General features: G+C 37.1%; 1 long non-coding RNA gene across 1 annotated transcript; it reads right to left on the bottom strand.

Moving 5' to 3' along the window:
* Positions 1-2,488: 2,488 nt before the first annotated feature.
* On the bottom strand, positions 2,489-24,055 carry LOC127017439 (uncharacterized). The gene is made up of 3 exons (XR_007766586.1): positions 23,949-24,055; positions 3,770-3,842; positions 2,489-2,654 (listed from the first exon to the last, which is right to left on the bottom strand). It is a non-coding gene; the product is annotated as an uncharacterized LOC127017439 (long non-coding RNA).
* Positions 24,056-24,635: the final 580 nt, after the last annotated feature.

Below are 24,635 nucleotides of genomic sequence, written 5' to 3'. Positions count from 1 at the left end.
TGGTGAGAAACTAAACAGGTTAAACAATTGCCTTGAGAACTGAAAAGACAAAAGCAATGTAGTTACGCATTTCTGTAGTTTCAAATCTGGAAGCTTCAGAAATATAAAGTTTTAAAACATCTTTAAATCTACAAAATATTGTGCTACATAATTACAATTATGTTTTGACAAGCTTTCTTCAGAATGTAAGTTCTATGAGGGGAAAAATTACAACTCTTACAAAGGTGTCATTTGCAATACAGCAGAGAATGATTCTTAAGAGTACGAGACTAGCAGGATCTCTGCGACGAGCTAGTCTGACCACCTGTGTATGGTGAGCATATGCAATCATGAGACTTCTGTGCTTGCTTGTTTGAACCTCAAAACCTTTACAGCCCAGGTTTTAGGCAACAGAAAAACTGCTTGCAGTGACAGTAAACTCTTTGGAACAGGTTCTTGAAACACACATATTTCAATGGAGTGCTGGCCTGCAACTAAGGGTTCAAGTTACAAGGAACTGGAACATTTGAGGCTGACTCCAAATAATACACACCTATGGTTTGCATTTGTTTACAACTCAGGTTCTGATAGGCAATCAGATTGGTTGTATCAATAACAATTATCAAGTAAGAATTTTGAATGCCCTTTGTTTTGTTTATTCATGTCTAAAATAGAATTAATTTATGTCAACACAAAGAATCCTAATGTTTCCAGTGAGCTCTGGATCAGGCCGTTGGCATATCATATGTCAAGGGAAAATGGGGTTCTACACAGCTACTCTTTTCTGTTTAAATCTGTAGAGCTGTTTGCACGAGCAAGGACAGTTTACCTCAGTACATACTTGAAAGATCAGGCACGTAATAGATAATTCTTCTTTCCATCATCATTAGTTATTGACTGCTGATTTATAGCGGTACCTATGAGGGGACAGTTACTTTTCTAATACCCTGTCAGTGATGGTCCTTTTTCCAGGCTGCTCCTCATTCAAAAGCAGATCATTACAGAAGCTGAAGAGATGGAACAACAATAGGCAACTGATACCCAGGTCATTTGGCTTCAGTATACGCAACACAAAACCCCATATCTTTAAGAGAGGTTTTAACGTGCAAGGATGAACCTAGTGAGATCGTATCATGCAGAGGAGGCCATCTGGGAAAAGGCACAAAGGTGATTATGAAACTTGGGTAGAAGATATAGTAAAGGAAGGGGGGGAAAGTAAGATCTTGGTAGTGAGGAAGAGTTCACATATAGAGGCAGATAAAACATTAACAGTACAGGGGGCACCTGAATATCATTAGCAAGCACTTGCAAAATATTTGGAATTCAAGTAGTTTAAGTGACAAAAGGGAACTGAGAAGCCATTACAACACAGGGCAGAAATGTCAGTCTTTTGATGTTTTACCAGGTTTTCCAAATACAGCAAATGGAAATCAGTACATCGGCTCCAGGTTTCCATCACGTCTGGACTTTGCTTGGATAGCAGCAGCAATATTTTGGCTGTGATTCTCAGACAGCTGGACGCCCATCGGAAGAGTCCAACACAGATCTAATCTATCTTCTATGAGAAGTCTACTATGACCTTTTCTCTGTCATCCATGCTTCATCTATATCTACCTTCACACTGGTCAAGCGCTGAAACTAATCAGGAAATGCTCCACTGGTTATCTTCAGCCATTTTAAAGCCAAAAAATCCTAGCCAAACATTTTGAGAGATAAACTCATACAGAATATGATTTATAGATTTTTAGCTTCCTGTAACCAGGAAAGTTCAGCCACTCAAATGGTGGTTCACTCCACCTCCATGAGTGCTTTGCATGGAAGTAGATAATGAAATCCCTAGTACAGATATGAGAGGATGCAGAGTGTTTTCTCTTGCCTAATGTAACCTCCTCCATCTGAGGAGATAGCAGGGGTTAAAAGCTGTAAACTTTGTCACCTGGAAGAACAGAGGATTCAACAGAGGATTGGTGGACAAAATCCAAGAATTTCCAGGTACCAACTGCTACACAGATCATCTATATATTCCCACTATTGCAAACTTTTCTGTGTCTGTGCCTTTTTAATAATCAATTGCCAAACAGTGATATTAAATAGCAAACATTTTGACAGGGCAAATTCCCCTTCTCTTTTTTATTCCTCTTCTCATATAAATATTATGAACTAATTAACATCATTTCTATATGAGAAATAGAGTTTCTCCACCCATGAGTTGTTCTATCATTTGAAGCTTGGGTCAAATATCTAAAATGTCATACTATCATCATTAAATTGATGTTTTAATCCTCCTTAATATATGACAGAAATGAGCTGTCAATTACAAGAGGAATATTGATATTTTATTCCTGACATCATTTTCAATGGAAGGAATAAAACACCAATTAAACAACAATTATACACCAAGGTATGACATGTTACATATTTGACATACAGTATAATAATAAAAAAAAAAAATCATTTCTCACTAATAGTAAGGAGAATAGGAGTTTATTAAGAACATCAATTACCTCTTGTCTTGATTCTTTATCTTTGTACGCCTTAATACTCCAGTGGGAGTTATGACCCAAAACCACACCACCAGCCTCTTAAGTTAGGAATAGAGGAAAAATACTCAGGAAACATTAGGGAGGCAGTGACTGATTTCTGAACTTGGCTCTGGAGATTTCCAAGAAGTCTTTCTGCAGGGACAGAGACAGAAGAAAAAAAAAAATATAAGCAGAGATTAAAATAAGAAGACTAATTTTATGAAAGTTACTTCCATTTTCTAGTGCTTCCTCTTTGATCACGACTTCTTTTAACTTTCAGCACCCCTCAATCTGTGCTCGCATGTTCAGAAAATGTTTACTTAGATGCAAGGAAAATGCTGTACCAGCAAATCACATAATTCCAGGGGATATATCTATGCTGGATTCCCAGCAGAGCACTGAGAAAGGAATCTGCCATTAGTACCAGCTGTGTGTATACCACACAATCGCGCTCTAGTGATTGCAGGGAAGAGGCAAGTATTGGTTGAACGTAGTTGTATCTTTCATTTTAGAGACAGCAAATGGCTATAGTGTGTCAGGTCCTTCACAACTTCCAATGCCAGCTCTTTGTGAGAAAGCTTCCTCATATTAGGCTTGAATGAAACCCATCTTCTTGGTGGACTGACTGCAGAATGAGAAAATCTATCTATGAATCTAGGGTAGCTAGAATTGCTGCATCCCAGCTTTCACAAATCAACATTAGAAGCTTTTTTTCTGATGTCAAAATAAGAGGGATTTCAAAGGATGGCTTTCTATTTTAATAGAAGATTTTAGAATCCGTTTTCATTTGCCTTTGTAATTTCACCATTGACTTTCACTGAGACCAGGACTGGGCCTTATTTTTAAGCATCATATAAAGGCATTTCCTAAAGGCTGAGATTCTTTAATTACAAATTTTTTTTTTAAGCTGCGGACAATAATAGAAAAAATTCCAATCTCAGACCCCACACATTGCACAGAAGGTCTCAGTAGGACATTGTTAGGAAGCCTGATAATGTCTTGCAAAACGTATTCAGTAGGACACAGCCAACAAAGTCCTGTACTCAGATAACCATACTCCACACCAGATGAGTTATATTTATATTCAGCTGAAAGCTTCATTATCCTCCTGAAGGTGGGAGAAAACCTTAATCTGAACAAGAATCAGTCCTAGACTGTCCTTAGTGTCTTTCAAGTACAGATAAGAACGCTTAATTCTGATTTTATGCTCAAGTAAAGAAGAAATAACTCTAGTGGAAACTTGTGTGAAAGTATACAGGCTGAGTTACCATGGTTCCAAATATTACCATCCACCAGCTGAGTTCTGGAAACCCATCACATGTGTACTTCAGACCATCCCGACTGCAAAAGAAAAGTTGGTTGTTGGGTTTGGTTTTTGTTTTTGTTTTTTTTTTTTTAATATGCTACTCTGAGTAATCAATAACTCATTAACTGCAGTAACTCCTTAACTCCTTTAAACACAGAGACACACTCCCTCTCTCCGTTTTTCGTTTTGTACTCTTCAGTAAATCAGACCTCTTCATCTACATTAAAGCAAGAGATAGTTGTTGTCACTTGATCTTACCCTCAATTTTTGCATCATTTTCTTCTGGTGGAACTGACACACTTAGCAAACATCCTGAGATACCGTCTCTATTACAAATGTCTACAATCCTTTTGCCATTGAAGTGGCTGTTTCTCAGATTCAAAAAAGATCTTGAATAGTGACACCCTTTCTTAGTCTGGATCCTCTCAGGTGATTCTTCTCAGCAAATACCTTTCCTTTGTTTGCCCCTAGTCATCCTATTTGTAGGCATTATTTCTCTCACAATTGACCTGGCAGGCTAGCCAACAAAAGCAAAAATACATTTTTATTTATGAAGCACCCAAGAAAAGTTTGTTTATCTAGTTGTAAAACACTGTAAGGGGTAAGCAGTAAATAGGAAAGAGAACATAAAACTGATGAGCGCTTACCCTCTATTCCCTACTGATGCTTCTACTTAGCCCTGCTTAGCATTTCAATCTATATAAAGTCAATGGGCCATATAACCTTCTTCTATATACACTAACCAATTAACATTATTCTTTAATAGGAAGAAGTTTAGGGAATTCTTTTTTCCAGTTTGATTCAAAGTAACATTGTTACTAAACAACAATGGTGATGGGTGCAAAAAGATGCACTTGTTCTATGAAGACAACTGATATCTAAACTACTGAAAATATGCAGTTATTTTTAATAATAGAGCCATTTAAGCAACAGTTTCTCAATATTAAGTAAATGGTCAAGATTCCTATTACAACAGTTACGGTAAAATATTAAACTATACAGGACTACTTAGGTAACCATTAACTGAAAGATTTTAAAAAGATACAGCAAAGTATAGTAAACGGATTCAGTCAGGTTAAAATAAATTACCTTGCTTGTCTGGGGTTTTTTGTATGGGCAATGAAAATAATTTTTTCAAGTCCACTTCTGTTGAGAGCATGTTTATAACTCACTTGCAGTTGTTCAAGCACAAAAATGACACCTGTTTGCTTGCAAATCCTTCAAAGGAAATAGATTGGATAGTTCTGGTGGGGAGGTTGTGTTTTGGGATTTGGAGTGGGGTTTTGTGCCCCCAAGTGTCTAATGTTGGATTACTTTGAGGGAAATTTATCTTGTTGAAGCCCAGATTCAGCAATTTTAGTCAGTACAATCTTTTTAATATTCTTTTCATCTTACTACTGCAATATGATAGTACAATGATTTGAAAATCTGTCTTTAATATCATCCAAAAACAGGGCTTAATTTACATCATCTTTGCTCATTCCAGTATCATTTCTTTAATTATGCTTTTTAAGACTTCATTGTGGAGGCTGTCATCTACACCATGCTAAAGAAGGACAGTGCCTCAACAACGAGAAAATGGCCCAGTGTCTTGAGATCTCAAGCCACACCATCTGTTTACTAAGTATTTCTCGAACCTCATTCTTATTTCATACCAGAGGGATGCTTGCCTGCACCTGCCCTTCAGAAGCAAATACATATGCTTCTCAAGATTCTTCCCCAGAATTCTTCCCACCTGTCTTTACTTTTAAAACAGTAAACGGCAAACGTAGCAATATAAAATAGGTGAGATTTTCCCTCATATGGGAAGAATGGCGCGTCAAAAAGTGCTCTGGCCATCTCATTGGCTTCTTGAGTACAACACGGGCAGCTGCACCAATCATTTAGACATGGAGTGGGAGAGATTACAATGATAATTTAGGCTTGGTGAGAGTTGATAGACTGATAATGCAGGAAACTGATTAAGCGATTTAATAACACAGCAGAGTAGCCCAGTATTATTATTTCTGACCACTAAATCCAGAATAGGCAGATGAGACATTTTTTGAACAGTTAATAAATAGGAGAGCCCAGGACCAAATGGCAACAGGGATATAATTTATTGGATTAGCAATGCTGCAGGATACAAACTGTCCAACATTTCCTTGGAACACAGCACCAAAGACTCTGGATTTAGATGGAGATGGTAACTAAGGAGAAAGCTATTTCAGATTTAATTCTGATTAGTTCGGTCTGATCGAAAATCTGAATGTGTAAAGTAATTTGAAAGTTACTGTGAAAAGACTGTCATTTGAAAAACAAGGGAAAACCAGAAAGTATTAGTAGAAGAATGGAATTCACAAAAGAAGAATCCAGAAAACTTGGAGATTGGTGGCTAAAATCCAATGGAAATATGATCTATATAAATTACTACAGAAAAGGAAACAACTGACTGAAAGACTATTAATTCATTACTTGGGATACTGTCCCTAAGGAGCTTTTTCCAAATCCAGTAATATTCAAAATTTTCATTAACAGTTTGGATGATACAATAAAGAATAAATTTACAAAATCTGGGAGGAATGGCAAGAAGGAGCTTAGAATTCAAAACAACTTCAGTAAATTAGAAGAATGGTCTGAAAACAGAAAGAGGAGAGTGCAAATTGCTTCATACAGGGATAAAAAGAAATAACGTGCGGAAATCTACAGTGAGCAATAAAGGGCTATGCTAGTACTGCATGCAGTGTTTAGGGGATCATAGTAGATCTCAGACTGAAAATAAACCAATGCTGGTACTGCAAGAAATGTCAATGTCATCCTGGAATTATTAACAGGAGCATCTCAACAGGAAGAGAGAGTTTTCTCCTCAACCGAGAATGGAGTGTCCTCAGCAAAAATTCTGTCCATTTGGGGCACTCTATTTAACCAAGATGTAGACCAAATCTGCAGAAGTGTCAAAACCAGCAAGAAGTTTAGAAAACATCTGCTGTAAAGAAAATCTGAAGGGACCAAATATGTTTAGAATTGAGAAAAATGAAGAAGGAGCATGACGAAAGCCTTCCCGTATATAAAAAAATTATTATAAAGATAGTGAGCAATACTGCTTTGTGCCCACTGAGGACAAAAGCAACCTGTTAATTTTCAGAAAAAAGAAGGTTTGTTAGATATTAAAATTTTTTCTATGTATAAGAGTTAAAAAAATGAACCGAGTTAACCAGGCAAAACCCTACCTTGAAGGTTAGGTAAGCAACTATCAAGGATGATTAAATATACATTTTAAGAGAAGAGGTGAACAGATCATGGTAACTAAAAAGGTAACTCTGAGTTGCCCAAAGTGCAAGTTTCCCCATACATCCCCTATAAATATTTTTCTCTTAGAAATTATACTTCTTTGGTTTTTTTTTTTTTCCTGCTCTTATTTTTGGCCCATTTGAAGGCTATTCTAGAATCTGATCGTTTTAATGGTTCAGAAGCTTGTTCTCCTTTCCACTTTACATTTTCCCGTTTGCCCTTCTGCCACTGCTTCCTGCTAGACACTTACTTTCCTTCTACATTTCTCACTGTTATTTCACTCTAGATGCAAAATACAGATGAAATATAATTGTATTAGAATCTTTTACATTCAGTGAGAAAAGAAATTTTAAATTGAGAAAACACTAATCCACAGAATTTAAACAATGAAGAGTTTCAGATAAGACCCTAAAATGGATACAAGTTTTGTGATTTTTGACTACCAAACTATTGAGTGTCAATTTTGGAACTCCAGATGGTTTCTGAGCTTTCTCCTTATTTACGATTTCTGTCAGAGCCACCTCAATCACTGTTGTTCACTATTGACCTGCTGTTCAGATTTTTCTTTATAATTTTGTGTTCCTTTTCATATGGACAAGAAACTGTTTGCAGCTAATTATTTAATTTCTCTGGTAGCTAAAGTTACATGTCAGTAGTCTACGGAAATAAGAAAAGTCTGTTTCACTTTCCTTCACATGTTCTTAATGGACCCTATCAGCATACTTAATCATAAGAAAACTTCACAGTCGTACTCAAAATAAAATCTTCCTTTGTGATTAAAACCTTGCCTCTGCTGTGGCACAAAATTATCATGAAAGCATACACTATTTTTTTTCCATAAATTCCTCTCTCTTTTACTAACATCCCAGTATATGACCTTGGGAGTATCCCTTAACCTCTCTGATCTGTTTCCAGCTGAGACTGTTGGCCTGGTCAATTAAGATTGTAAATTCTTGAAGCACAGAATGACTTCACCTTGTATACCTAATCAACATCTAGCATGACGAGGCTTTAGTTTTGGTTAAGGTCTTTACCTACAATTGCACTGTAAATAGTAATTTTTATTGATACTTACTACAAACTTGCTATCACCTGGTCTGATTAATAATGGGCAACCTGATAACATGAAAGAGTCAAATAGTTTTGTTTTTACACATTTTTTATTCATTTTTAGGCCTAATGAGATGATATTTCAATTAATAATGTTTGGTTAATATTAAGTGTTCACCATTTGTACTACACAGTGTAAAGATTTAAAAACAGTCCAACTAAAATATGATTTCTCTGAACATGGACCACTGCATCTAGTAAAAAAATGCAAATAATAATTTGGGCTTGGACATAGAGGGTAACTACTACACAGCCATGTATATGGGAGAATGGAAAGTCCCTTCCATTATAACTCTACAGTTTCAAATTTCTCTATCATAACACAAAAGCAAAAGGAAGATCAATGGAATTAAACAAAAACAAATTTTAAACTGATAACTGCAATTCCAATGCCAGGAAAAAAACCCAACTCTTCCCCCTGAAAACAGCAGTTTGGCAGGATTAAAATAAGTTAATTATAAATGTACATGGATAGAAATATACTTAATATCAGATAAAATATTCAGTATCCAATTAAAACAATCAGTACACTTCATCAGACTGCTGGATATGAATCAACTGGAAGGCCTTGTCTAAAGTGTAATGTTAGTATGCCTCGGTTAACGTGAGCCAATTAGCAGATTATACATGTTGGTGGAGACAAGCACATGACTAGTGTAGCGTGTCCTGAAGGCAAAGTTCAACTTGGGTTTCCTGTTCTCTAAACACAAAATTTATATTGCTATCTACATAAGGCCTAACAAGTTTTGGATTACACTGCTGTCCTGGAGTTCCTTATAACCTCCACTGGTGCAGCTGCTGCCAGTTAGAGATAGGATATTGGACCAGAGAGATTTAGAAATACTCAGGCTGGCATCCTGGGTGACAAATCTACAAGAGAGCTGCTTAGCTGAAGTTCAGGATTCAAGCCAGTCCCATCCAGCATGACCAATTTTTTCCAGGAGAACTGTGAGTGCTCAGTCACGAACAGCAAATCCCAAACTTGGCTGGTAACAGAGAGTGATGTTCCTCTGAACCTTCGCAGTTCTTCTACAAAAACATTTCTATTTCCTAAGGTGCGTCAGTTTTGGGGACCATCACTCAATGGATCAATTTTCTCCCTGAATCACGTGGAAATATTCAGTGCCAGAATCACTTTTGCTCAACAGTAACCATGGGTTAAGCCACATGGTATTCCCACAGTAAAAGAAATTGTATATATTTTCACTTGCAAGCTTTTTCTGTGAATAAGATTTATTTTTAAAAGAAAGGGAGCATGTATGAGTCAAAAGGTTCATTTACAAGGCTGTCATGGAGACAGCATTTTTAAATAACCACAGCTACATCAAATGATAATCATCAAACCAAATAAACTAAATGCCAAAATACTCTGAAACCTAAAAATAAGAGCCAGGTCTAAATTACTCTAATTTCTAATTTCAAAAGGTAAGTCACGTTCTGAGTGTATACTCTTTGTTTTTCATTCTTGAAGAGCAGTGAAGTGGTTTGTGAATCAGGCTTTTAAGACATTTGGCTGTAGCAAAATCGTAATAAAAAATGCATAATATGTACTTAAGAAGGAAAGTAACACCTCTGCCATAAATTGGTTCTTTGAAATATTTAAATTAAAAAGTCTAAAGCATACTATGCTTGCATAAAACAGAATTAAACAGTGTGTAACTTAGATACGTGGGTTTCCTCACAGGGATAAATTTAAAATTAGGATTGCTCAAGGAAAGGAAACTTTTTTCGTGACAATATCAACATTGTTAGTGGGATTTTCTCCAATTCAGGTTTTCTTTTGTCATTCTCTGAGATATCTTCCTTTCCATTGTAATTCATGGAAATTACCATTAACAACGAAAAAATTACTCATTTATTTACATTCCCTTTTGAATAGTGGAGGAATTTCACTGAAAAAATAAAATAAAAAAGCCTCCTTTAATGAACAGCAAAGTATATCTCTATGGCTTAATGCCTTGTTCTACTCTCCAAACACAAAACCTTAAAGTCCTTATACTTGGTTCCCACTCAGGCATAATTCCCACTCAAGTAAACTGGCATTTTGCCTGAATAAAATGAGTAACACGATAGGAATTCAGCCATGAGACTGTATCAGTTTATTGCAATATTTCCCCACAGACCACAAGCAAAACTGTACTCTGGATGACAGAAGAAGGCTGCCCAGCACATATGCAGCTACTGGAATTCTGCCAGTCGGGCAATATCCGTTGTATTTCTTCAGAATGGAGCAAGAAACATATTGTGAGAAGCAATCAAAGCAGAAGCCCAGGGCAGAGTCAGTTCTGCAAGCAAGGGCATATGTCTTTCTAAGTTCTGTTTTAATATATTTGGGGAAGACATTAAATTTAAAACAAGATGCAGAGAACAGATATATACCAGGTTCATGAGACTGCATCTAACTTCCAGTTACCAACTAATTCCAATACTGAAATATGTTTCTTCTTGGCAAAGAGAAAATACGTTCTTTTACAATTTCTCTGTCTCACCTGAAGTTCAAATGGACAGTGGATCAGGATCTAATAACATACGATACATACATTAACGCAAATTCAGAATGCCCAGAATACACTATTCCAAAGTGGAAAAGGATAAAGCAAAGTAAAAATAGCTGAAAGTAAGTACAATCCCTCCCTTCTACGCATGCGTGCCTCTCTTCTATCTTAAGGAGTTTGTCTGTTCCGCTCAGTGACTTTTATGTAGAACCCCTGCATGTTTTGTTTTGAATTCTTCTGTATTTGTCTCAGTTTAGCTTCTTGGAACCTGTGGTTATTAGTACATTACCAAGGAAAGTCCTGATCTAAAATGAGAACCACCTCTATGGGCTATAAATACAACACAATTAACTTCAACCATGAATTTATTACAAAATGCACCAACCCTCTCGTTACATATTGACTAACACTTCAGAGGAAAGAATGTGTATCAGTAAATATATATTTATTATTGCATTAATTCTGCTTATCACGTTTATATATCACATACACAGAATTATTAATAGCCTTCTCTCTTTGTTCTCTGTATTTTCAGTAGATAATAAAAACTCTATTCATCCTGTACATCTTTTCTTGTTCAAAGTCACTTCACTGTGTGTATGACTCTAGAATCTCTTGAAAAATGAGCAATATTTATTAACTATCCAATTAAATGCATGTATTATATAGTTTCTGTTAGTGACATAGTAGTAAAGAGTCTGTCAGCATTTCCCTTACAATCCCTGCTTTCAGAGGTTTATAATTACAGTGTAAAATTTGCCCCTTCCACTACAAACTTTCAACTTGAGGAGAAATGTTGTTCTACAAAGATCTACTTTTAGCTGTCCAACACATATTATTTAAATGCAGAACCAAAATTATCATTAATGCATAATGACATTTATAATATATCAGACTTTCTTTCCTTTAGTTTTTAGTTAAAATGAGATGGCTATATCAATATGTAGCTTGACACTTCAGACACCTACTCAGCACCTCTGAACATCAGTTTCTACAAGGATTCTCATGGGAGCTGTGTGACACAACCAAAAAAATCTCTATTTAACAACCAAAATAGCTGTGTTTAACAATCAAAATAATACAGCTCAAGTTATGCAGAATTGTTGCTTTTCCTAAACAGCTCTTAAAAAGATGCTGCTGATCAAAAATACTATGTTTAAATATTACAACTTATATGGTCACTGCAAGCTTAATGATAACTAGGTAAGTCTTAGCAGAACACCAGGTATTGTCTCTCGGCTAAGCTGTTCATTTTTAACTGTCTGCACTGCAAACGTATGTAGTCATTACTGTTCCACCTTGGCTTGGTCTCTCTCACTAGCAAATCCATCAACCAAATTAAAAAGTAAGCTGCCTATGTAATAAGTGAAAAGAAAGCCTGAATTGTGATACTGGTCATTGATTTCAGGAGCATCCATAGCTGGGAATATCTCTACCGCAATTGTAACACCAGTTGTTCTGTATTATCCAGGCACAAATGTAGATCTAACTCCTAATTCTTACTTTTGTATTCATGCAGATCATAGTCCAAGGTAAGAATTTAAATGTGGTTGTTATAAACTGCACTGTATACAAATAAAAGAACTCGGCCATACTTAGGGACCTGCACCTTTACACTAGATTTTTACATTGCAGATAAAAACTTTGCAAAATGGAATCCATATAATCACAGAGAAAAATACTTCCTACATGTAACCCCAGTAACACAGCAGTCAAAGCTCTTAAAAATGCTGAAGTTGTAGTATTTTCCTAACTTAATTTTGTCTGAGGCCCACACATTTAAACTTCAGGTACCTCCATGCATTCAGTTTCTTCTAAAATTTGACCCATCTTTGTTCAGCTCCTCCCTTCATACCAGGCCAAAAGTGGGGCTATGCAGCTGCAAGCTACTAGGCAAAGGATTCAAGTAGGTGGTCTGCGGTGTATCTATACTGGCCTGCAGAAGCACATATTCTTTCCAAATATATCAAACTTAAATTGATTCTCATTCCTCAAACAGCGTGGTCCCAGAAAAGCTAGTCTGACCTTTGAGAAGAGATGTTAAGCAGTTCCTGGTTAGGAAGACTTCCTTTGGTTTTGATTGGCAGCCCCAACTAAGACCGCTCTTAGTGCGTCGGAGCAGGGCAGTTTACAAACAAAGCCAAACATATTTGTGCGAGATGCAGTTTGGCTGCAGAACGTGATCCGAGAATGGGTTTTGCTGGAGCTCTGAGAAGAATCACAATTTTAGCAGAATGTGTTTCACTGTTGCCTTTAACTACCCATTCCCTGCCTCTGTCCATGCTTGCTTTTCTTTCTCTGAAGGAGAGAAATTTCCCAAGAGGAAAATACCTCCCTCAGGGTGGCCTATGTCATACATATCTCTCAGAGTACAACTTCATGAGTGTAACTACATATGCATATGTAAAGAGATGCTGGCCTTAAAAAAACAGAGCTGAACAACTTCAAAACTTAAGAGTATTTCAGCACAGCTGCCTTTCTGTCTCATCTCTTCTAATTTTTTTTTTCATTCTGCTAAAGCAGTACACAAAAACTCTGCTGAGCCAGCACAGAGATTGAGGAAATCAGAGCCCAGAAGGAATCTGGATAACTTGAAGTATGTTGCTTCTGTACCATAGTCTAACCTAGATCACCTTAGAGGCACCAACCACTTTAGCAGCTTGAGGCTGTACTATAATCTGCTAAACTGTCATCACACTGCATACTCCAACGTTTCCCTCCCTGGGCTCTTTCTGTCCTTGGTACCATCTGGCTTGCAAAGACGTCCTCAGAAGTCCTCATTCTATAATGACTCCTGTGGAAAGACCTTGTTCCCAAAGAAATAGCAATTTTAGGAGCTTATAAGATCATTCTAGATCTTTTAACAGGACAGAGCAACCTCAGAATTTCACCTTGAATGCTTTGTCCCCCTATGCTGCACACCTGAGCGATTTAATGTCAGCTCTCAGACTTTGGTGATGTTTCTGTCTGACCTACAGTGGCTGGAATCAAATCATCAACTATTGCACCTCAGCCTATTTTAAAACAGAACTAACTCCTAGCCCTCGGAATCACTAAAGAAAGATTAGAAATGTGAACTCTGCCTTTTCCAAAAAGCACAAGGCAAATAAAAAGAGTTTCAAATGTATTGCTTTTTTAAGTCTCATGAATTTTGAGTCAAACTCCCAATTTTTGCCAATGCTTGGACTTGGCAATACTATCTAGCCTAGCAATTTTACAGTTATGGCTGCATCACAGTGCAGCTGAGATAAGGAGAGATTAGCACTCCCTCAGATTTGCCAGCGTAACTGCACGTGTAGCTGCCCTCTAATTCCTCTTCTGTCAAAATGATAGGGAGTAGGGCTTTTCAAACACAGCTGATTTTGACTAATGTAGGTTAGGGAGGAATACACAAAAAAAATTTATGCAATGGACTGAAGTAGTGGTAACTTCTGTTGCGGGACCTATGGCAAACAGATGGAGGAAAGGCAGAGGTGGTAATCTCTTCAGCCGGCTCAGCTATGTTCAGAACAAGATGCTGAAGACCGCCAACTTAATTTAAGACAAGGAACATTGGGAGAATAAAAGGAATGATTTGAATATCAGGCCAGGTAGTTACGTTATAGACAACCTCTTACATAACAAATTTTGTCATAACTTGAGACATGAATTTAAAAATTTTATGTAGTTATTTTTAGGTTTAATTATTAATGTTATATTACAGCATCAGGAACTACTGTTGCAGTTACAGACTAACATATTTAAAAGTATTTTTATGCTTTCAGCTGTCAAACAATGCAAAGATTGTTCTAGAAGGTATGCTCACTCAATTTTTTTCCAGACACTAAGCATAGTTAATATTAATTCAACATTAAAGATAGATTTCACAATGGGATTCTCTGTTGTGACTTAAAAAGGAATTTGTAAACATGTATGTGAGCAAAACTGATCTTATAAATGTAAATCACAAGCAAAAATTTTCACCCAAATTTTCAAACTATTGTCCTTCAGCACAGATCCACACATCACCTGGCAGCAAGAATGAGCATAGCTAAGAGTCATCTATAAATTTGATTTTTTTCAGTATACGTGGCTTCTTCAACATCCTTATTATTGTATGACTAACAAGTCCAGCTCTGATTTCAAGCACACAGCCAATGATTCAGAAAAAGCTTTTCTGTCGTTTATGGAATTTTGCACAAGCATAACCATGGTCAGAATCTGTTTTAGAGATAAAGTCCTCTTGGAGCTTAAAAACTAGGAGATGGGGAGGAAAATAAAACCAGAAAATAGTAATTCCATATTAAATATTCATTAAAAAAATACTGCTCTGAAAGACTATAACTGTATATGTAGACAGAGTAAATTGATTTACTGTATCAACTTCCTTACTACTGAAAGATGTTTTCACCATGGAGTTTTATACAGAGCAGAAGCAGGCTGGCCTGCAGCTGCTTGCCCAGCCCTCTGGAAAACATGTTTGCCATGGAATTTGCCACCTTGAACCACTTTATTCCAAAAAATCCAAACGATTTGTTATATTGGGGCTTTCAAAACACTTTTTGCCAAAAGTCTTAATGTGTGTCATTAAAGCTGCCAAGCTGTACATAGCATACAGAGACTCTTGCTGGAGTTTATAGAATCTGACATAAGAATGTTAAAGAAAACAGAGCATATATATGGAGAGTGACAGCTGATTATTTATTTTTACATATTTTTCAAAGTATCAATAAATCCATCTGAAACTTCATGGGCTTGAGATGTGGTTTGCCACTCTTACAACAAGTTATAATTTAGTTTCATTTGCCTTCTAGACAGCTTCCTCCCAGCCCCCAAAGAAATTTAAACAGAATATATGCCCAAAATTAACTTCTAATAATCAAACAAATTTCAGCTTTCTGGAAGGCCTAGAAAGGTGTTATCAAAAGAAAATTATAAAGTAATATTAACTTCACCAAACACCTAGAACTATTTAAACCTCATTTCTAGCTTAATAGTTCAGCAGGATAATTTAAAGAATAATGTGTTTGATCCACCACAGAACTTATGTGCTTGCAGTTTACTGCTGAGGATGCAAATCCTGCCTCAATCCACAGCCTGTGACATGCATAATGTGCCAAGGTCAGAGACCACCTATAGCCACAACTAGAGGTGAGGCTGGTGATTTAAGGTAAGACAACATACAAAGTTAGTTACAAAATCTTGCCAAATTTTAGTCTTTTGGGTTGAAATATTCTTTATTTGCCATCTGCTTCACATAGTGTATTATTCAGGGTGGCGGCTTTCTTTCGTCACTGCTGCATCTTATGGTACAACTGTGGAAATTTTTCTACATTTGGTCACTTACTAAGCCTTTAATACAACTACATTTTGTACATGCTCAACAAAGACCTCTTCGGAGTTCAGCAGCTCCGTAAATATTTTGATCACAGAACCTCTACAGACTATTTCAACCCTGGGATCAAGCTTGTCTTTACAAGTGACTGCAAGAAACAGTTATAAGCACAAAAGATACTGATGAAGACTTGCGGTTTTTTGCTTTAGCCAGATCCCTGGAATCCAGGCCAGTTACCTCTGAGGACTGGCTCAAAATGTGTCCAAGGTCAGGACCACTAGTGCAGGAGAAGAGAAAAGGCTGCTGCTGAGATCAGCCCTCCTCTACAGTGCTCTCCCCTCCAGCAGCAGCAAGCATGACTGGCCCGAGTTCTACTCCCAGCTCTATCTCTTACTGTTACTCCTCCTGACAGAAGAAAAAACCCAGCTGGGACTATAGTTCTTTATCCCTTTAAATTTTGCCTACAGAATTGAAAAGCTTTGAAGTGGCTCTGAACACAAAGCTGGCTCCAGGTCTCTCCCTCCTCTGTTCTCAATGGACTGTATGCCTTGCAGCCTGCAGGACAATTCAAATAGAGTCGATTCAAATACAGATTGAACAAATGCTAAACCTACTGGAAGAGCAAGAGAGTCTATGAAATAACCCAGCATTAGATAAAAATTGAGACTGGAGGCTGCTAAGGAGGAGAAGAACACAAGGAATAAGTTCAAAGTAAATAAGGCCTAGGGTCTTTCCCTGAGACATTTTGAAGCTGTTCCTTATCTCCCAGTAATAACTTGTGCTTGGAACACCAAGGGAAACTAGGAGGTGGATTTCTGCTACAAGGATGTTCTGGAGATCCCAGGATGCAGCTGAAACTACCTTAGCCAAGTCCTATGCTCTGTACAGGCAGGAATGGCTAGAGGACCTGGACACACACAAAGGGCTTAATTTCATAAAAAAACCCCTACTACTATTTCCAATGCCATCAAACTGGTGCTTTAGGCATCTCATCCCAAAACTGAAATGTAAAATCTCCCTGCTCATCTGCTGCCTGAATTCACCGGAGACCTTTCCAATCACCTTAGCTTCCCTCAGTGCATTGAGTTCTCAGTTTTCAAATGCCAAAATTACTCCAATCTGCATGGCTCAGTGCCCATCTTCAACTGGGATCCACAAGTAAGGTATACCCTGCAGAAATCTTCTAATAGGCTTGACCTAGCACGTTAGCTGGGCAATGTAAGGATATTTTTTGTGATAATCTTTTACCCACTATTTAAGCAGATAATATAATCTCCAGAGTCTCCAGTATATTGTAGTATAGCTCATCTCAGAGCACAAAATTCCATGAAAAAATAAATATATCAAAAAGAAAATCTGTATTAATTAGTGACATGCTAGAAGGAAAAGATTTCCTCTTCCTTTTTAAAAAGTTGCTATGTATTATATTCCCTTAGAGCCTGGCATTTAAATATAGTTGTTTTCTTTGTTTCCAATAACATCTCAGCCACAATTACTTAATAAATTATAAATCACGATGTAGTTTTTATGGAAATGCATTTTTGTGTTCAAGTACAAGATTAATGTTTGTGTATGCAAATGAACAAAGGATATGTTCAAAGAGGTCATGGTTCAAACCATTGCAAACTTTAAAATGCTTTACTGTGTTAATGGGTGAATATGACACTGTTCTCTCTTTTTTCCCCTTAACAATTAATAACTTGTTTTAAATGCACCTGTTGCTAATACCTAATTTCTGTTTAGTGCAGCTTCATGGAAAATATGGTCATGTGTCAGTGTATAGTTCCTGCTTGATGTTGCATATAATTCTTATAATATTCTGAATGGCATGTGCTAATTATTTAGCACAATAGCTCATCTTATGGAGCTGTAAGGCTGTAAAAGAAGGGTGGTAATTACTTAGGATGGGAATGTCTATTTTTTTGTAAAAACCAAAGTGTGGGAGGAAAAAAAATTTTTTTAAAATAAAGTGGGAGAAAAGATTGAGTAATAGCCTGGGAGCATTGGAAGGGTTAATATTTTGAAGTTTTTATTATCTGTAAGGCTAGATCTAAAGCTTACAATGCAGATAGTAACTGCTACATATTTCTGTGTGCTGTACTAAGTGGCCAGCTTCTGTTCTTCCACCACTTCCCACACACCTGACAGAGCGTAAGTTCTTAACCTACCTCTCTCTTAAAACTTGATTATAAGAGCTCACCTGGACACTTTATACAGAGGAGATATGACTTTGACAGATATTTAAAGCAGTTTCAAAAATCCATGCACAGAGAAAGCAGCTTAATCTTACACAGAAGTGAAGAAACCACAAGATGAAAGCAACTAAGAAAACAGGTTCACAGAATATATATATACTTCTATGCTTATGCGAGGCCTAGATTAAAAAAAACAAATCTGTATGTGGAATAAACAGAAATAATTAAAAGGATCAAGTCTTATATTTTAGAAAATGACCTCTTGGGGTCCTGAGTGTCACAACTGCTTCAGGCTAAAACAAAGAAGGAAATACTCAAGACCTCATTCAAGCAAAGATGAGATCATGACTTGGAGGACTAATCTGGAGATTGAGACAAATTGGATGGAATATGTACAATTTATGGGTCCAATCCTGTCCATGACTATTGGTCCTATTGCTTTTAGTCACAAGATCTTGTCAGAAAGGTCACAAAGAGAGGTTGGACGTGTGAGCAGAATCAAGATAGACCATGAAAAATATACATGGAATACAAAAATAGACATAAAAAAAACCAGAACAGCACAAAAAACACACAGAAAGGAAAGACTCTCAGATTATACTCTGAAAACTCACTAATTGTGTGGAGAGAATAATGAATAAAATCATATGAATACTCATTTAAATCTAGACATAAACACTCTCCAGACCTCTTCTCACAGTAGTCACACAATCAAGATTTATTAGCTCAAATGTTCAGGGACAGTGAATCTTCAGCTTCTATGTTCTACAATTCACTGAGATACAATTTAAAAACCACACTTTCCAAAATCCTTGCAGCAGAAAGCAGATTAAAAGGCTTTCACTTATCCAGCTGAAGTACAAACAAGGCCATGAAAATCACATCACCAGTCACAACTAAGCTATATATTTTACATTTCTGTGTATTAGGGATTAGTTGTAAGTTTCAGGTTAAAAGAAAAGGGTGGGGAGGACTGCTTAGGAAAAGCTGCTTTCATTAATTTCTAAGAATGGAATAAATGTTGAAAAAATTGCAATTTGCTTGTGAATATTTGTATAAAAACTCGTGAAGTCCACTGAATAGATTATACTCCAGGTTGTAATGACAGACCTTAGATGACATTTTAAATATAGATTCAGCCCACAGAGAGGCCAGAAAGTCAATACTTAAATTGAAAAAGGATAAACTAATATTACCTTAGACTGTTCTAGATCATCTCTGAGGCAGGACTCAACACAGAAAGATCCAGCTTAAGCTGAAATTTTACGGGACATTTGTGAACTGCTGATACACAGTTCACAACTAACTCTATGCTGAGCATTTATCTACAGCGGGCTTCCTGCTTCCACTGATGATGTGAACATTAAATTGCCACTGACTTCTAACAGAACCAAATCAAATACTATAATTATACACTTTGTGCTATCTGTACTGTACTGTATTATTATCTATAATTGATTATTCAACTCAGTAGCTATTGTTCTTTAAAATGCTTTTGACACATTGTAGAAAAAGTGCTATATAAAACAAAGTTGATGAGCATAGAGATTTCGGACATTCTACCACATGTAATGATGAAGCTGGTGCAAAGCAGACTAATTCCACTTACACAAAGTCACATCCAAATTTTCTGAGTCTGTGTTCCACACTGATAGCCCTCACTACTCTGGATACTGTGCAAATGTGGTAAGAGAAAAAACCCTACTGCTAAAAACTTTCCTACGTAGACAAGAAAAACATTTAGCGTGAGGGAAGAAAGGCAGAAAAAGTGTAGAGCAGCGAGTTACTTGCCAAAGAGGTACAGCATCTTAAGTTACAAAAGCACAGCCTAGCTCAAGTTTCTGGAATCCCCATCTCAAGCCACAGTTACAGAGTCATTTCAATCAAGTGTGAATCCACAGAGTCACAGACCAGGAAGGTCTGGCTGTTCTCGTCTGCCTATTCTTGTCTGCCTGCTCCTGCCTCCCCTCTTGGGGCAACCCGCTTGTGGTCATGTGGCCGTGTAGTGGACTAGACCAAATAACAGATCCGGCTGAAAACTAACGATTTTCTTTTAACTGGGCTAGTTTTCAATTTTTGTCCTCAGCCCTTAAAACATACAAATAGGACATTTTCAGGCTCTCTTTAAAAAAAAAAGTCTTTAAATATCCAGTAGTGAAGCACTCTGATTATATTCTCAGAACAGGAAAACACTGTGGCCTATCCCCTTAGATTCCTATATATCAATCTGTTTTGCTAAGCATATAAAATTGTTTTTATATTTCCCTTTTTTATATGCCAGTAAGATAAATAAGGGTTGGGTTTTTAAGCCATCTAAAACTAGTAGGCTTAGTTCCAAGTAGCCTCAGTATTTACAAGAATGCCAAAGTAATGTCTACATTATTTTCAGATTAAGAAAAGAACCCTGAGAAAAAAAAATTATTGTTGGAGTGTAACAAGTTTCCTAATCACAAAAATATTTATTTTTTTGTCTTCAGAACACATATTATTGCTTCCCATAATTAACAAATGAGATTAAATGTTAACCAGTTTAAATCTGTCAAAATATTTTAATAAGGGGGGCAGATGTTCTGTTTTGTTAAGTATCACTATTTACTTTATGAGGTAATAATAACCTTACCTTTCCTCTGCAATAGTTAATAGTAAATGGTTAGAGCTTGCCAAAGAGCAAATAAATCATTACACTAAATACAGGTTGTCAGGCTAGTTTAGTACCTTGTACACTCCATTTTGCTTAGATAAATGGCTTCGAATGGGATTTACTGTCTGTGCTATTTTCTAGAAAGATTCTGGCTTTCCTATTGTGTGTAGTTTCATATCAGATGTTAAGAAAGGTACTATATCAATATGTAGATTTTACACTGAAAGGCGTACTTGTTTGGGTTGACTTCATAAATGTACAAATGTGAGACAAGCTGCAGGCCTCCCAAGAATGTCATTACAGAGAGTACTTTTGTAGAAAGACCGTGGTTTTGGTAAATAAATAAATACACCAGTGCAAAACTCAAGCAAGTTGAATAGTATAAAATCAAGGCTCTGAAACATTCCTTAGAGTTCTCTTTGATTTAATCATATTAATACCTTTCATATTCACTCTTCATCAAATTTGCAATTGTTCAGCTCCAACAAAATACGCAGCCAGGTTTTAAAACTATTGCTGAACACAGTAAGTGTACATTAGATGTTGTGCTTTTCTGAATAGCCGAGACATTTTCAGGGCTAAGCACAAGTGGATCTGGCCAACATGAGACCTTCACTCCTGAGAAGGCTCCTGTTGGGCTATGACACAATTCAAGCCCCATTAAAATCCACCTGTCAGCTAAGAGCTTATTTGTTCTTACAATTATATAGATAACGGCTGCTTTTTGCACAAATAGACATATTTGAAATTTTGTACGAAACAGTATTTGCATAGAAGTATATTTATTCAAGATTCATTATTTCATTTTTTCCACTTTAAAAGTCCTGCCATCCAACCACAGAAAAGCAATAATTTGGAAAATGATGCAAGGCTAACATCTAATAATGGTTGAAGGAAAGAGATCACAAGTTCCATTGGCTGACATTTGTATAAACTATTTGCGGAACACTTGAGAAAAGCAACTCAGGTCATGGAGAGAAGGATGAGGTTGTGAGTGATCTGCGAACAAGGAAAAGGTCCAATAAATTGGCTCACTTATTCACACTGAATAATTCAAACAGCTTGACTCAACACTAGACATACTCCTTACTCCTTTTAAAGGATTAAAATATTCATGGTTTCTTCTGTCAAATGCCATTATCGCTCTGTAATGTCAGGAGCGATGGGTATCTTCCCAAGGGCTGTAGGAGACTTGGATGAGGGTCATCAACTCCGGTTGTGGAAGCTGCCTGGCAAAAACTGCTTCTACCAATGATCTCAGACTCATATCCCTGTGTCCCACACCGCACTAGTCCTAGCAAAGTCCTAGAAACACTATCTCCATCTTTACTGCTCATGTTCTAGTGCCACATAAGCACTTCTGTGCTGCCCGAGAGCACTGTGTAGTGAAAGCTCAGAAAGAAGGATATCTCCTCGCTATCAATCACAGTTGTGACAAGGTCACCTTAGACAATATCCTTACCTCAATAAAAGAGGAAATTCCATTCACCAGCTCGAGAATGAACCTCCTTTTGCCCCTTTCCACAGCCAGGCACACAAAGCCAAATGGGAGCAAGTGAAGACAAGGAAGGGGGGTGCTGAGTCTTAAGTATTTTATGTCAGAGAAACCCACTACATATCATACAGTTATACAGAAGCCACCATCTTCTTTAAAGCAGCCATTACCATCTCTCCTCAAAATAAAGATGCAGGGGACAAAGAGCTACTATTCAGCACATTCCCGGACGTCAGCTCCCGAAGATACTTAGAAGGCAACTTTTCTTTAACCATGTCAACATTCCAGTCTACTTCAATTTATGTTTTGCAAGATGGACACGCTTTACAAATTCTTTAAGAATTCTCTGTGTATTTGGTAAATTCCTCTTTAAGACAATCCAACCTGTTCAGTTTTTCAGTAGATTTTTTTTTTCCGCTTTCTTTTAAAGACATCTTAATTAGTCTAATCCTGACTGGTCTCTTTCCAATGTTCCTGTTGGCACAGTAGGATTTCAATTAACATTCTGCTTTAGCACTGCAAATGCCCTTGCTCAGATTTTTTTTTTTTTTTAATGTGCTATTTTGGATGCCATCTCTCTTCTCTTTTCTTCCTCAGAAATTGTTCAGCTTCTAAAAGGTTTTGGAAGCAGAGGTTGTTCTGCCAGTTTGTGCTTTCTGAGCTTATCAAGAGATAGCACATCATTAATTCCTCCCCCCCCCCCAAGTTGAGGGTTATATGCCTTGTCTGCTCTGACCACATCACTCATCCTCCTTTCAATCCCTCCTGGTTTCATAACAGCAAGTTCATGCTTCTTGTCCTCAGCTTCAAGGCTCTTCAAAACTCCACCCTTCTTTATTTGTCTGTTCTTGTCTCTAATTGCATTTCTCTTTCTCTCTTTCATACACACACTTTCTTCTAATCCACCACCACCACCAATCTTCTCCACTGTTTGTTGGCTTCTCTCACACACAGCTCCACCCTGCCCCTCACACATGGGGTGCCCTCCCTGAACTGAGCTGTCAGGCGATTGTCCTCACTTGTTTGAAATCTATCCTTAAAAATCCACCTCTGCTGCAATGTCTAAAAGAAATCAGCTAATTAATGATGGTTATGTTGAGGGGCAGATGGAATACCTGACATTTACTTTACAATAATAATAAAAAAAAAAACAAACCCTTTTGCGTGAGTGTAAGTATCTTAATCTATGCTAGACTGCTCTTCCAAAGGGACAGCAATATGGATGGAGCAGTGATTATATCCTGCAGGCTGTGCACATCATCCCTGACTGATTTTAGATCATGGGAAACTCTCTCTTTTCCTACTCTTCACCTGTTTTGCATGTTTAAACCATAAACTCTGCAGGACAGCATCTGCGGATATGTCTACTCTGCATACCATGTAGTAACTGATAACCTTTAAGTGAAACAGGAGAGGATAGTCACAGCAGCATGGAGCTAATTTACTCAGAAAGTATTCTGTATTATGCAATACGTGTCCACAGTAATTAACACAATGACAAAATTATCTTAATTGAATTATCTTGGAAGTGCATAGCATAAACAAAAATAACAATACTGAGCTAAGTACCTTGCTACTACTGCAATGCTAAGTAATAAAAATATAACATAACCAGACTTACGCTTAACCTGCAAAAAGCCAACTGTTCAAACATGTGGGTTTGACTTCAAAGACACTGCTGCACAAAAGTATCCACTTATGTCCACTGTATTTATAGTTGCTCACAGGCAAACAAAATCCTACTGTGGATCTCAATCTGTAAATTTCAGTTCCAACCCAGACTTCTGTAAAATTCTGCTACTTTAATACAACTGGAAACCTCATCTATTAGGCTAGAAAGCAGAGACAGACACATCTGTTGCTAACCACTCCTTTGCATTGCTCCTGGCTACAGAAATTGGCACACCTTAACCACATGAGCCCAATAAACCAATCAGACCTTTCTGTGCTTACTCATCTTCTCTGGAAAACTAGATTACATTCTTGGTACATCAGTTTTCAATCACTAAAAAGAGTGTAAAATATCTACTGGTTGACAAATTTGGTGCAAAACTTAAATATTTAGAGAACGACAGATGAAGAACAGTGGTAAACCAGGATTGCTGCCACAGTAAAACTGACTCAAACTGGAACAGTTAATCCAGATAGTAATCTGCAGCAGGTGGATGGAAGTTTTCAGCTGTTCCAAAAGATGTGGCTAAGTAGAAAGTGACTAATAAGAAAAGGTCCATTTCCACTCCTTTTATAGTGGCTGAATAGTGCTTACTCTTTGTGACTTCATATTACATTCCTCTGCTTCCAAAACCCA

The sequence above is a fragment of the Gymnogyps californianus genome, chromosome 5, assembly GCF_018139145.2.
Source record: "Gymnogyps californianus isolate 813 chromosome 5, ASM1813914v2, whole genome shotgun sequence".
NCBI classification, from domain to species: Eukaryota; Metazoa; Chordata; class Aves; order Accipitriformes; family Cathartidae; genus Gymnogyps; species Gymnogyps californianus.
This window is presented reverse-complemented; position numbering and strand designations above follow the sequence as displayed.